The 14018-nt window shown below is 51.1% G+C and overlaps 1 long non-coding RNA gene across 4 annotated transcripts in view; it reads right to left on the bottom strand.

Moving 5' to 3' along the window:
* The window catches only part of LOC111773020 (uncharacterized), an 89698-nt gene that overhangs the window by 18709 nt on the left and 56971 nt on the right, over positions 1–14018 (bottom strand). For 2 of the 4 annotated variants that reach the window (XR_011436422.1, XR_011436426.1), the window contains exon 6: positions 3908–4142. The exons of the other annotated variants lie outside the window; for them this stretch is intronic. This is a non-coding gene — a long non-coding RNA (uncharacterized lncRNA). Of the gene's footprint in view, positions 1–3907; positions 4143–14018 lie in introns of those variants that run through there. 4 annotated transcript variants of the gene reach the window in all.

Below are 14018 nucleotides of genomic sequence, written 5' to 3'. Positions count from 1 at the left end.
CAGAGCTGCTTTCAACCAACTGGTCCTTCCTGCTTCTAATACAAGAACAACCGGGACAGCCTCGCTGCTGTCTGGGACCCTGCAGAAGGTCCAGAAGGCGTAGTCCAGGGAGCAGCTGAGTGCGGGCAGCCTTGGGCCCAATTGCTAAGTTGTGGGGGACACTGTTCCGGGTCGGGTGGGCGTGACTGAGTCTCTTGGGCCATTCTCTCTGCATCCACCAGCCTTTCCATAGCTCCTCACAGGAGAAACTTTCCCGACTGTCCATGACTTCCCATTTGGATAACCTTGCCTCCCCCTTTCCCATCCTCTCCACTGGCCCTGCCAGAGGCTCTGCCTTCATTCTAGAATAGATCAGCAGTTCTCAGTGTGTGTCCTGCGAATGTTTGGGAGTCCCCTGGATCCTCTCAGGAGACTCATGAGATCAAAACCATTTTCATAATAGAATATTGGACGTTATTTGCCTTTTTCCCTTTTATTCTCTCACGAGCGTGCAGTGGAGTTTTCCCGAGTTTCCATGACATGTGATGATGTCATCACTGTGATGGCTGTGGGAACATGTGCTTGTGTGTTCTTTTTTGCTAAACATTTCTCTGTTTTAACCTTGAATATGGAAAATATCTATAGATACAAACCACATAATATGAGTTCTTTGGGGTCCCTAACGCCTTAAGAATATAAAGAGGTCTTGAGACCAAAAAGTTTGAGAACATCCATTTTGGATCTTTTGTTTTTACTTCAAGGTGAGCTACCACATTTGTTGTAGTATTGATGTATTTTTTAACCATTTAACACGTGTAAAACTCTGCTACTACTTTTATTAGGTTCCTATCTTTTTTTTCGTGTGTAATCGATCAAGTTTTTAAGTGTTAGGCCCCAACTCCATTTCGCCCATGAACTTTGCAATTTTTATTGTATGGTTAAAAAATATTTAAAAAAAAATGTGGTACCATACACATGACATGAGTGTACAGCTCAGTGGCATTATGTACAGCCACACTGTTGTGCAACCATCACCGCCATCCATCTCCGGAACTCTTTGCATCTTGCAAAACTGACGCTCTATGCCCGTAAACAGTAACTCCCATTTCCCCACTCGCAGCTCCAGGGAACCACCACTCTACCTTCCGTCTCTATGAATTTGAGTACTCTAGGGACCTCATATAAGTGGAATCATACAGTGTTTATCTTTCTAGATCTTTCTTGATTCTACCCATCAGCAAAACTCCCTGGTCTCAGAGTCCCATAAGGTGACACAATAACTGGAGCTAAGATGCTCTTGTTCTGTAACGATCCTGATGTGCCTCTTACACACCGCTTGTGGTGAGACTGCCAGCCCTGGTGGCAGGGGTGTGTTGGAAGGGACAAAGACATCAGACAGGCCTAGTTTTATCCTCTCCTTTAAAGCTATATGGCCTCAGCATGGACCAAATGCCCCAAGCCTTAGTTTCCTTCATTCTAATACTAGGGTGAAGACTCCCTCCTCTCGGGGTGGTTGTGAGGATTAAAAAAGCTTCTGGAGTGGAAAGCAGGGAGTTCAGTGGGACGTCTATGGCTGTGCAAAGGCCCAGCAGGGAGGGCCAGGGAGGTGAGGGAAGGGCGGCAGCTCCGGTTGCCGAGTGAATACCTGCAGGTGAGGAGCGGAGAGAAGAGAGGCTGAGGAGCCGCCTCATGAAGGGTCTCACGGCTATTTGGGAAGCTTGGACTTTATTCTGAGGGCAATGGGGAGCCACCAAAGGTATTAGGCAGAAAGGGGACAATCAGATTGCATTTCAGAAAGGTCTGTCAGTGTGCGGAGAAGGCATTGTTGGGGGTGGGTCCTCGTGGGAGAGCAGTGAGGACACGGCCACAGTAGCTCAGGAAGATGCAGAAAGATGTCATCCTACAGCAAAATGCCCATAGAAATCCCCTTGAAATGTCTCAGTGCTTTCCTCAGAGTTCCTCTTCTCTGTTTCACATTTCCTTTCTTTTAATCTACAGTCTCTAAAAGCTCCTTCATTATCCTGAGCAATCCCGCTTCTGCTCTGAGTGCTGACACCCTCTCAGTGGAAGCCCAGTGGTTAGCTAGATGCAAACCGCCCCTCTTCCCTCTTGCATGCCCCTTGGGGTGTCTGCCTACCCCGCCATCCAAGAGCTCATCAAAGTATTCCCCGAGAGAAGCCAGCGGGCCTCCAGGGGGTCTCCGCCAAGAGAAGATGAGCTGATGCATTTGTGAAAATGCTTATTCCTGGTTCTTCCTGTCACCCTGGGCCCCTCCCTCATTGGGGCAGCAGGACCATCACCTCAAGAGAGGATCATTGCAGCACAATGCAGAGAATAAGAGTTTGGGTTTTGGCTTTGAGTTTTGAGGTCCAAGTCTGGAACAAAGATCTGGAAAACTGTGTGATCATCTGTGCCAGTTCCCACCCCGGGGAGAGGAGACCCTGTGCACCCCAATGAGAGCCGGGTGGAGGGATTGAAGGGGAGCAAGAGGCCTCGGGGAGGCCCCCCCTCCCCTGGCTGGGGGCCTGTGTGTGTCGTGAGCAGGAAGAGGAGAGGAAGGGGACGTGACAGAACCTTAAGTAGGTTTAGAGATCTGGGAGCAGCAGGACACAGGCGAGGGCGCGGGGGAGGGGCGGGGTGTCTATTCTGCAGCTTTGGGGAACCAGCAGGGATGGAGCTACCATCTGATTTACAGTTTTTAAAAAACGCTCTGCTCAGGGTGGAGGATGGATTAAATGAATGAACCTTTTTTAAAAAAAAAAATTTAATAATTTTTTTTTGAGGAAGATTAGCCCGAGCTAACATCTGTGCCCATCTTCCTCTACTTTATATGTGGGATGCCTACCACAGCATGGCTTGCGAAGCGGTGCCATGTCTACACCCGGGGTTCCGAACGAGCAAACCCCCGGCCACCAAAGCAGAATGTGCGCACTTAACTGCTGAGCCACCGGGCCGGCCCTTGAATGAAACTTTTTGGTGTGGAAAGGAGCGAAAACTTTGTGCTACTTACAAGCCCTGCTCCTTTTGAAAGCGGGTGAATCCCATTCTGTGAAAGGCCCTTTCTTCGTGCTGCAGCAAAACCCGGGAGTGGAAGCTGGGGAGAACCGAACTGGATTGCGGCATATTAGAAAACGGAAGGACTTATTATTATTTTTGGCAGTTGTTTTTCTGAGAGAGGGGCAGAGATATGGGGAGAAACAGATGGACCAAGTAAATCAGAAGACTAGAGCTCTCATTTCAGAAATGTTTGGGAGAATTTTTAGCAATAGGCATATTGAACTTTGAAATTTAAGTTATGTGTATCCTAAGATGTAAATCCTGCCAGTTCCCCCAGAGCTTCAGTATTCTGTTCACATGAATAACTGTGTATGAGGAGGGTGTGTTATAGCATAGGGTGCAGTCCCGGGGGCCCGGCCCAGTGGCGCAGCGGTTAAGTTCGCACTTTCCGCTTTGGCAGCCTGGGGTTCGCCTGTTGGGATCCCAGTGCGGATATGGCACCGCTTGTCAAGCCATGCTGTGGTAGGCGTCCCACATATAAAGTAGAGGAAGATGAGCACGGATGTTAGCTCAGGGCCAGTCTTCCTCAGCAAAAAAGGGGAGGATTGGTGACAGATGTTAGCTCAGGGCTAATTTTCCTCAAAAAAAAAAAAAAGAAAAGAAAAGAAAAGAAAAGGGTGCAGTCCCAATATGGGGTCATCTGGCATGAGAACAGTAGCATGTGTGGGATTACAAGATGACCCAGAATGGAAGGATTTCAGGGTCACCCAGAGGGAGGAGTCAGAGGAGACCCTACAACTGCAAACGCCTCCCCTCTCCCTCCAGGAACTTCCAGAAACCCTGGCTGGGCACTGACTTGGGAAAATCTGTAGAAGGGGGATGGGAAGCACTATGACTTAGAACTTAAGGAGCGAGTCATCACCAGCTGACATCTGAGCCGTAATCGCTTTAGAGTTTAGTAAGTAATTTCACATGTTTTACTTAAAAGTGAAATGAAATCGAGAAAAGGCTTTCCCTGAGAAATTATCACCCTCTGGTCTTGGAGCTGGAGATCATTCTGAAGGAGTGTGAATTGCAGGATCCTCTTGAGAAGCTATCTGGCAGTGCCTGCTACAGTTTAATCACACGTTTCCTCTGACTCGGTGAGCCCGCTCCAGGATGCTGTCCTACAGAATCAATGCCCCAGGAGAGACGCGCAGTAATTAGCACAGGGTCGCGTAAAATAATAGCAAAACCCAACCCAACCCAACCCCAACAACAACAACAGCCCAACCTGGAAACAACCTGAATGTCCATCGACAGGAGACTGGTTAATCAAATCATGGTTCCTATGGACCAAATCGTTGTGCCCACCCCAAAATTCATATGTTGAAAACTAGCCCCCAGTGGGATGGTATTTGGGGGTGATTAGGTCATGAGGGTGGGGCCCTCATGAATGGGATTAGTGCCCTTATAGAAGGGACCCCAGAGAGCTCCCTTGCCCTTTCTGCCATGTGAGGACACAGTGAGAGGATGGCCGTCTCTAAACACGGAAGCAGGCCCTCACCAGTCACAGCCTGCCAGCACCTTGATCTCGGACTTCCCAACCTCCAGAACTACGAGAAATAAATTCCTGTGGTTTATAAGCCACCCAGTCTGTGATATTTTTGTTATAGTAGCCCAAATAGACTAAGACAGTGTTACATCCACAGGACGGGATGCAACGCAGCTGTTAGAAAAGAACAAGTCAGAGGCTGGCCCCGTGGTGTAGTGGTTAAGTCCAGCGCACCCCGCTTCAGTGGCCTGAGTTCACAGGTTCAGATTGGGGGTGCAGACCTATGCCACTTGTCAAGCCATGTTGTGGCGATGACCCACACGCAAAATAGAGGAAGACTGGCACAGATGTTAGCTCAGGGCTAATCTTCCTCAAGAAAAAAAAAGAGGAAGATTGGCAACAGACGTTAGCTGAGAGTGAATCTTCCTCACCAAAAAAAAAAGAAAAAGAATGAGTGAGATCCACATTTCATGAGCTGGAACAATTCCCGGGATGTATTGCTGAATTTCTTCAAAAAGCAAGTTCAGGAACAATATGTATCCTAGTCTTGTCTGGGGAAAAAAAGCCAGTAGGTCAGTGTGTTTTCATAAGCGTTAAAGAAAGATCAATGATACACATCAAAATAGTAATCCTCAGAAGGGTGGGATTAGAGGAGACGGGGGAAGACCATGAACTGAAAAATATATATACATATAGAATACTTTATATATTGTGTGATTTGGTTCTATATTTACACAATAAAGTAGGGAAAAAAATCCTGACGTACTCTGAGGAGGAGCCGCCCTTCCAGGCAACAGGGAATGTGCCCTGGGGCTCTCTGGATGCCTGTTCTTCTAGGGGTCAAAGCAGGACATCCCCATACCCCATCTCTGCCCCCACCCCAAGAAGGGCCTTCTGCACAAGAATGAGTGTGCATGGCGGGGAGGGGTATAGCTCCAGCCAGTCCCTATAAACCCCTCATCCCACATCTTCATTCACAAACCCTCCTGAATAACCAAAAACGTTGGAAAAAGCCAGAGCTGAGGATGGGGTTTCTAAGATGGAGGCTGAGTTTCCACATGCAAAGGTCGTAAGCGGAAAATTTGACAAAACCCTGGAGATGGCTGGCAGAGGCCCAGGAAAGCTTAAATTATCTCCAGGCTTGAATTTTCCTGGTAGAGACTTCAGTTCTCCTCGTCTCCTTGCACGGGGAGTCCAGCTGGCAAAGGAACGTTGAACACCCTTGGCCCCTGCCGGCCATTTCCACTTCCACTGGCCAAGTCTCTCCACTTCCTGTTGCTCTCTGCTCTGCTGTCTCTGTGTTTCCTGTCTTCCGGTTTCTTTTCCTGGTCTCTACTTCTCGCCTGTCTGTCTTCTTCTCACCCATATCTTAAACTGCCACTCAATGCCCTGGGCTGGCCTGGGGGCCTGCCCTTGGTCTCAGCCCCTACAGAGTTGGCCCTTTAGAGGGAGATGTGTCCAGGAGGGCCCCCTCTGGGTCCAGAAATTGGCATGGCTTGGCGTTGTAGCAGCTGGATTCCTTTCCTGATTTAGTTTTCTCTTTCCCCCGCTTTGAGCTCCAGGAGAGGAGAGGCTGGGAGGCAGAGGGGCTGGAGAAGCTTCTCCGCCAGGTGAGCTGGGCCTTGGACTGGAAGGGAGAGGCTGGGAAGGGCGGCCGGGCTCTGCGGGGCTGGGCGGTGGAGGGCAGACTGCTCAGGTTTCCCAGGTTTCCTCAACCCTGAAGGCTTGACGAGAGGCAACTGGCCCCTTGCTCCTCCAAAGGTACCTGCCGGGAAGGTTTCTAAGGCACATTCCCCAGGGCCCCGGCCAGCAGACTGGAACTTGGGTCACTCCGCATAAAACATATTAAATGAACAACGACTCTGCACAGAAGTGGCAACTTTCCACTGGGCAGAATTGATTTTCCACTTGAAAAGCTAATGAAAACCAGTCATGGTGAAAAACCCAGCCAAAGGAAGAACTCAGGCTTTCTTTTCTTCAACAGGAGACAAACACTGCGTTCTGGGTGGTTCTTTGTGGAATCTAGACCCAGGGAGAAGAGGGGATGTGACACGTGGAGTTCCCCAGATTGCTGTCAGAAACTGGGCCTGGGGGCTGGGCAGGGAGCTGAGCGGAGTTGGCAGTGGCTGGGGGGCAGGAAACGTGCTCACTCTTTGGGGGACGGCTCTGAGGAGGGCCTCAGCAGAGGAGAATTGGGGAGCATCTAAATCTCAGGGGAAGTCAGAGCCAGAAAGCCTGAGAGAGACAGGAACTCAGCTCAATAAATCAGACACTCTCTTAGCTGTTTCTTTTTCAGTTCCCCGCTCTGAGGTGGGAGCAGGGAAAATCCAGGCTGAGTCTAAAAAGCTCCAGACTCCACATTCTCTCTTCATGGCTTAATTTGACAACTGCCTTTTCCTCTCAACATGCTGCCTTCAATGGGGTTCTGGCCTGAGCTGGATCCTCCTTTCTGACAGTGCCCTGCTCCAGGAAACTTCTCAGCTCACCCACCCACGTTCTTCTCCCCCCATCACCCAGGGCACTGACAATATGACTCACTTCTACTGGCTTGGGATGTTTTAGATGCTCTCTCCCCCTGCTTAACAACCTTCAATGGCTCCCTATTGCCTCCAGAATTTCCACTTTGTAGGTTGCCATCAAAAGCTCTTTAGAATCTTGCCCCCGCCTCCCTTCACAGCTGCATCTCCCACCACTTGAAAGCCTCTTAGATTCTAGAACTAAACAAAGGGTGCATGCCCCCAGCTATACTCTTTTACACTCAGGGGCTTCTGCGCATGCTTCTCCCGCTCTAGGAATTCCTCTCCCCTTCTCCCGTGCTTGCTGGGGATTCTCTGAGTCCTTCAAGAAGCAGCTCAGATAGGGTTCTCCCCTCACCACAACCTGCACTGCTCTGAAAAGTCAGTCTCCAGCCCCCAAGGCAGCGTGCACAGGCTCTAGTTAGAGCACTGGGGACACTGAGTGGCAATTGTTTAGGACTTGGCCACAGTCTTTCTTCAGAGCCTCAGGTTCGTAATCTGTAAAAGGGGAGTAATAGGACCACGTGCATGAGGGGTGGGGGTGAGGATCACAAAGGAAGCAAAGCATGCCCAGCCCTGGGAGCACTCAGCCAACTGCCGACTGGGATTCTATCATCAGACGGCGGACATTTCGAGGACAAGGACTGCATCTCGTTCATTTTTGCATCCTGGGCTCCTAAGGCCGAAGCTGGTTGGGGCATTTTGCTGTGCTTGTGCTTGTTTGTTAAGAGAGGGATGGCTGCCTTGTGGTGTGTGATTTGTCTCTCTGGGTGTGCACGTCCCCAGCTAGCACTGAATCCTTCCTGAGGACACTGGTCCTCACTCCCCCACAGTGCATCGCTCACCAGAGGTGGTCCATAAACGCCAGCCCAGCAAATAGAGGCAGGCAGGGCAGAGACAATGGTTCCAGCGCCACCGTCTCAGGCTCCTCTGTCTTCTCAGACAACAGCTGGGGGTGCACTGCCTCCTTTCTCCAGGGACCAAGACTGGGACACCGATCAGCCCTCTTAACCGGGGCTTTGCTGGTTCTGCAGGAGAACCAGAGGTCCCCTCAGGCATCTGTGATGTCCCTGGCAGGGCCTGAGAAGGGCAGAAATGGTAGCCGCCAGGAGGGGCTTCCTCAAACTGCAGTCACGCATCTAGTCTCTGGGGAGAGCCAGCGAGCACTGTGCGTTCTCCCATTAAATCTCACGGGTCCTGGGGGGTAGGCGCTGCCATTGTGCCCACTTTACAGATGAGGAAACAGGCTTGAAGACGTAAAGAGACTTCCCGAGGACGAACAGCTATGACCAGAGGGGCTGGGAGTTGAACACGGGCATCCCTTAATCCAGGGCTTCGGCACACGGTGCCAGGTGCAGAGTGGGAGGAAAATGCGGCCATACCAAGTGCGTGTGTACTTGGCAAGTGGGAAGTACTTTCTCCTGAGCTGGCCCATTCATCCAAGGACAACCCCAGGAAGGTTCTTGCCAGTTTACAGATGAAGCAAGGGAGGTTTGCTTCCCAGCTGCCTTGAACTGCAGCGGCTTCCCTTGCTGGCCAAGCATAATCTCCCTGCCCTGGTAAGCCTGTCTCTAGGAATCTGACCCTCACCACAGTCCCACTGACCCCTGGAGAGAGCTCACTGGCTCCCACCTGTCCAGGCTGTGCCCAAAGAACCAAGCCTCATGTGCAGACAGGGCATTCAGGAGCCTTGAGGGTCTGGCTAAGATGCAGGGCAGCAGCCTTCCAGGCTGGGGTCCCTCTTCAAGGTGGACCTTAGCCATCTGACTCCAGGCATCTCCATCCTCACTAGGTGCAAAGGCTCAGCTCCCTACTCAGGGCTTTGACCCCTGGCCAATTCTTCCTCAGGGGTCACAGTGCCTGGGCCCTGGACTCCCGGCAGGGAGCCTGCCCAGTGGTGGGGACCAAGCTGAGCTATGGCTGAGCAGGTGCTTCTATTTGACCCCTAGACACTGTTATCAGAGCGGCCGTCCCCAGATGTGTCCTTAACATGGGGTGGGGTGGGACTCTGCCGGGGGTGCTGGTGGCTGGATGGGAGCTTTACCTGTGGCCTGAATCCAGAGGTTTGGGGGATGAGCCAAGTTTACTTCCATCAACAATTTTAAAAATATCCCTGTGTGGTTGGGGTGGCTGGGGTGGGGGGTGTTGGAGTGAAAGGAGAAGGCCAGATCATGATAAAATACCAAGGGAGGCTCCCTGAGCATCTTTGCAAAGTTCAAAGTATACAGGAAGAACACAGAGCCAGTTAGCAGGGCTCACAGTGATGGGTAGATGGCCTGAGGACTGGCTGAGCAGGAAGTCCTGCTCCCATCGCCCTGCCAGGCGGAGCCAGAGCCCTCAGTCTCCACAGCCCCCTGAAGGGCCCCCTGGGATTAGCTGGGAAGGTCCCTGTTAAGGCTGGAACCCCAGCGCACATCTCAAGGGCACATCTCAAGGCCGCTTCCTCCCATTTAGGGACAGGAGCTGAGGCCCAGAGGCTCTCTTTCTTCCTCTGTTACTCCCATTCCACGTATGTTGTACCTTTTTTAGTTGTCCCACGGTCCTTGGATGTTCTGTTCTGTTGTTTTCAGTCTTTGTTCTCTTTGCTTTTCAGATTTGGAGGTTTCTGTTGACATGTCCTCAAGCTGAGAGGTTCTTTCCTTCCGCTGCATCTTTTTTAAGAGCTTTGTAAGTGAGGGAGGCAGTAGTGGTGAGGGATGCTCAGGTTTATTATTTTCGGCAACTTGTGGCCAGGTTGCTTTCTCTGTGCATCGCAAATTCCTACCTGTCCTTCCAGGTCCTGTTAATTTGCTGGGGCTGCCACAACAAAATGCCGCAGACTAGGTGGCTCACACAACAGGAGTGTGTTGTCCCACAGCCCTGGAGGCTGGAAGTCTGAGATCGAGGTGTCAGAAGAGATGCTTCCTTCTGAGGATCTCCCCTCCTCCCTTCTTCCTGTGGCGGAGACTCTGCTCCAGGCCTCTCTCCGACCTGCTGCTGTTTTACTGGTAATCTTCGGCTTTCCTTGGCTTGTGGACTCACCACCCTGACCTCTGCCTTCATTTTCACCTAGCATTTCCCTCTGTGCATCTGTCCTCCAATTTCCCCTTTTTATAACAACGTCAGTCATATTGATTAGGGACCCACCCTACTTCAGTATGACTTCATCTTAACTTAACTACTTCCCTCTGTAATAGCCCTATTTCAAATAGGGTCACATTCTAAGGTGCTGGGGGTTAGGATGTCAACATATGAATTTTGGGGGGACATTGTTTGATCCATAAGAAAGGCCCAGGAGAAATCTCAGCTCCTCCAGGAAGCCTTCTGCACCCACTCAAGCTAGTGGAATCTCCCCTCTGGAACTCCTACAGCACGTCGCATCTGAGGAACTCAGCGGCCCTGGGCATGTCTGGCCTCCTGGGGTGTTTATAAGTCTCCCTAAGGCTACTCTTAACTCCAGGTCCATAGTATTAGCAATTTTTGAAAACAAGCGCAACACAGCAGAAATCCTCTTATCTGATGATTATTAGGACTGGTAGTTAGGTGGTAAATTAAAAATCTGAAAGGAATGCCAGTGGAAGGCTCTCTAGCAACACGGGCCCAGCAGGTGGCGGGCAGCAGATTTATGCAGGAATAGAAGGCCGCAGCTAACCAGGCACCGGTTTAATAGAATTTGGCTGGAAGAGATTCTCCTGCACAAAAAACAAACAGCAGCCCCCAAACCCCAAGATGAATGAAAACGGCATGCAAAGCTGTCCAACCTCCCATGGAGAGTGCATTTTTTTTAAAAAAAGAAACTATCAACCCTCTGGACCGTTTAAGACCCCTCCTATCTGTCCTGGATGTTAAGGGAAGTGGCCATACAGAACCATTTGGGGGGGTTAGAAGCGGAAAGGAATTCTGAGCCACAGTGAGGGGCCCTCAGAACCTGGATACAGAGAAATACGGTAGTTTTCTGAGAGTCAAACTATAAAACAAACGGAATAGGTCAGAGCAGAGAGCAGCAAAGTCTGTTTCACCTGATTCACAGTATTACCATATCCACAAGAGAATGTGCCCATCCGAAGAGTGTGTGTGTGTGTGTGTGTGACTGTAGGTGTGTGTGTGTGTCATTGTGCATGGTTGTGTGTGTATGTATGTGAGTACATGTGAGTGTGAGCAGGTGTGAATTGTGTGTCATTGTGCATGCTTGCGTCTGTATGTGAGTGTGTTTGAGTGTGAGCATATGTGTGGGTGTGTGAGCTTGTGTGATTGTGCAGGATCGTGTGAATGTGTGTGTGTGTGTGTGTACAGCCAGGGAGGCCCAGGGAAGAGAGAGGACACTGCCTTTGCTTAGCCAGACTTGGAAGCCAAGCAGAGTGTTCTTGGCTGTCCCCAAGGGAAAGAGGGGGATGCCGGGCTGGGAGCCCCAGTGCCCAGCCTGTGCCGAAGGTCTGTCCCTTTAGGGGAGATAGGTACATCAGAGGAGCATCAAGTTTTTATAGTGTGAGCCCCTGCGATCAATGTTACCCACATCCCCCAATGCCCACCCCCCACCGGATGCCAAACTCACTCAACAACTGGGTGTCATTCGGCTTCCCAGGAGCTCTCCCCGCAGGGAGGGAATGTGCTCAGGAGCAGAAACAGAGACCCGGCCGGGGGGGCGGGGGCTCAGAGCCTGGACTGGGGCCAGCCTGCCTGGGCATCAATCTCATCTCCTTTCCTTGCTAGCTGGCGTCCTTTGGAAAGCTACCTACCTTCCCTGAGCTTCAGGTGGCTCATCTTTGAAGTGGGTTTAATGACAGTGCTTGCCACATAGGCTGTGGTGAGGATTAATGAGACGGCCCACGTAAAGGGCTTAGCACAATGGCGGGTACATAGCAGCCTTTACAACGTGTAGCTACTGTCACCATAATTATAAATATCACAATAAATAAATGCATCAATATTATTTTTTATACATCAGCCACGTGCCCTTGGGAAATGGACACATTCCCAGGGGGCTGACCGTGCAGTGAGCTCCATGAGGGCACAGTCTGCTTCTTCAGCTCTGTACCCCCATGTTGAGCGCAGTGTCTGGGGTAATAGACGCTCACTAAGTGTTTGTTGAAGAAATGAATGAATGACTGAGTTAGTGAGTGGCAAGTCAAGCTTTGGGCTCATAGGCCCAGCACTGTGATAGATTCACAAATGTAAGCTGCCCTGTACACTTGAGCCTGGCGACCAGCCCTCCTTTCCCTGGGGACAGCTGACCCCCAACCAGCCCGGGCCCTTTGCTCACTCCTGAGGGAGTTGACAGGGGAGTTGGAGAAGGAGCTCCTCGTGCAGCCATTTGGTCACTAGGCCAAGGATCGGGTCATTTCACCAAACGTCCCAGGCTGCCGGACCGGGTCATCTACACCTGCTTGTTTTATAATAGTTTGGAGGGAAGCACAAGTGTCAGTGAGCCACGGCAGCATCCTCCCATGGCTTGTTACTTGTTCTAAGTGTGTTCCACGGACCAGCAAAATCGGCCTCAGCTAGGAGCTTGTTAGAAATGCAAACTCTCAGGCCAGCCCTACGGAATCAGAACCTGCGTTTCCACAAGACCCGCAGGGGCTGCGTGTGCATCTGAAAGTGTGAAGGTGCTGCTCTCGTGCAGCCTCCACACAGAACTTAGTCTGGTCATCTCTGGAAGGAAGTCGAGCACTTAGGACTTGCTCCTTCTCCCCCACTCCAGAATGTGCATCCCAGCGTCTGCCCAGTAGCATGAGGTTGCTGGGGCAGGCACTCTGCTCTTGCTCCGTCCTGCCTTCTCTCCTCTCTGCTTTTCTGAAACTCTTACACTGTTCAACAGCCCTGCCTTTCTTCAAGATTATAATGAGAAACCTCTGCTGTTTGCTTGAAAAGATGTCGTTAAGTCCAGGGACTTAACCAAGCTTCATGGCTGTGAGTTTTATCACCCCTCGGTGGCTTCCTGGTGGGAACTGCCCCAGGCCCTGGCATGCATTCTCTGGCACTCAGGGAGCAAATAGGATCCTCAGACTTCCAGACAACCCCCACCGCCCTGCTCCCGTCTTTCCGGGTCTGCCCGATTTTGGTTTTGCAGACCTGGCACACGGGGACGCCCTCCCTTCCTTCTCCCCACCTCTTACCTGCTCTAGATAGACTACAAACATATGTCAATGACAACACAGTAAAACCCAATGACAGCCCAAGAACTCCTAAATCTTCCAAATTGCTGTCTGCCCTTCCTCTCACTTTACATCCTGGATGCCTGAGCAGACCTGCCCCCCGGATCCAGCCCCAGCAGCTGCAGTCAAGTAGCAGCTCATTCCAGCTGCTCTGGGAAATGCTGGGGCTGCAGGTACCAGGCTCCTCCTGGCTGCACCTTCCAGAGTGGGAGACAGCTAAGGCGCGGGGGCCCAGGGGGGTGGGAGAGAGAGAATGAAGCCCAGAACTCTCCCAAGCCCAACTCTTTCAAAGGCTTCTTCGGCTTTCCACACGGAAAACCAACCAACCCACCAAACAATGAATAAATTCAGTGAATTTGCCACAGGCATCTAAGGCAGGACAAAGGGCAACTTCCAGAACGTAGAGTTGTAGCGAAGGGATGGTTATCTCTTTCCCAAGCAGCTCTATGCTATACATGGGAACTCAAAAGAAAGGTCTAGAACTTCCCTTGAGCATGGAAATTAGGCTTCTGGCCTCAGGTTCAAGTTGAAAATAGTGGTTGGAATTCTGCTGTTAACTTTGCCAGGGAATGGGGCTCAGGAAGCTCCCTGGAGGTGGCGTTACATTGTGGTTGCCTCCTGTGGCCCCAGCATTTGCGAAGGGCTTTGTGATCAAAGGCCCCGTGGTGGTCCCCTAGCTCATCGCAGGTGTGGAGGCCGGTGCTCTGCCTCCAGCCCTCCCCTTCACTGGAGCAGAATCTTTCAGTTCGGATGAGAGAAGCAAAGCCATTTAATAATTCATTGCTTAATGAAGAATTAGTCATTTTTAAAGCCTCCTGCCTCTTTTACCAACTGACCCTATAATTAGACAAAGCATGATCA

Source organism: Equus caballus, chromosome 1, assembly GCF_041296265.1.
Source record: "Equus caballus isolate H_3958 breed thoroughbred chromosome 1, TB-T2T, whole genome shotgun sequence".
Taxonomy (NCBI): Eukaryota; Metazoa; Chordata; class Mammalia; order Perissodactyla; family Equidae; genus Equus; species Equus caballus.
The sequence above is the reverse complement of the archived record's forward strand: the minus strand, read 5'-3'. Positions and strand labels throughout refer to the sequence as shown.